An 895-nucleotide genomic window follows, 5' to 3' on the forward strand; every position below is an offset into this window, starting at 1 on the left:
CATTAGAAGAGGGATAATGTCCAATTTCTCTTAAAATGTGATTGGTATTATTATTATTGATATTATTATAACCATTATTTATAAATTAAGTCATTTCACAAGTGCTTGCTATATTTTTTTACCTTATTTCCTATTATATCCGTCATGCAATGTAACTGAGTATTAGTGTGAGATACTGAAATGAGGTCAGATTCCAAATAAACAATCCTATGTTAAAAATCTGGTTTCAGTGTTATGAACAGAGAGAAGGTTAGCATTCCCCCTGACAAGAGTGAAAGAGGACTCACACCTCAGGACTGACACGATGCATATGGTTAAGGCATTGCCATCTACTTCATGGCATCTAACCATCATTTTTTTGAATGAGTTCAAACTTATGTGACCATCAATCTAATATAGACTGCTATATGCATAAGATGTTATATATGAGCCTAGTGGTAACCACAAATCAAAAACCTGTAATAGATACACAAAAAAATGAAGAGAATGTAATCCAAGCATATCATCAAACCGCAAGGGAAGAAAGCAAGAGAAGAAAGGAACAAAGAACTACAAAAACAACTGTAAAACAAGTAACAAAATGGCAATAAATATGTATCTATCAATAACTATTTTGAATGTAAGCAGAATAAATGCTCCAATCAAAAGACATAAGGTGATTAAATGGGTAAAAAAATAAGATCTGTCGATATGCTGCCTACAAAAGACTCACTTCAAAAGACACATGCAGATTGAAAGTGAAAGGGATGGAAAAACATTTACCATGCAAATGGAAGTGAAAAAAAAAAGCTGGGGTATAACAATACTTATATTGGACAAAATGGACCTTAAAACAAAGACTGTAACAAGAGACAAAGAAGGATACTACATAATGATAAAGGGAACAATTCAAAAA

At 32.2% G+C, this 895-nt stretch overlaps 1 non-coding gene across 1 annotated transcript; it reads left to right on the forward strand.

Annotated features, from left to right (window-relative positions):
• Positions 1-229: 229 nt before the first annotated feature.
• Positions 230-359, forward strand: LOC119868673. The gene has a single exon (XR_005386645.1). It is a non-coding gene; the product is annotated as a U6atac minor spliceosomal RNA (small nuclear RNA).
• The last annotated feature ends 536 nt before the right edge of the window (positions 360-895 follow it).

This window comes from Canis lupus, chromosome X (genome assembly GCF_011100685.1).
Source record: "Canis lupus familiaris isolate Mischka breed German Shepherd chromosome X, alternate assembly UU_Cfam_GSD_1.0, whole genome shotgun sequence".
Classification (NCBI taxonomy): Eukaryota; Metazoa; Chordata; class Mammalia; order Carnivora; family Canidae; genus Canis; species Canis lupus.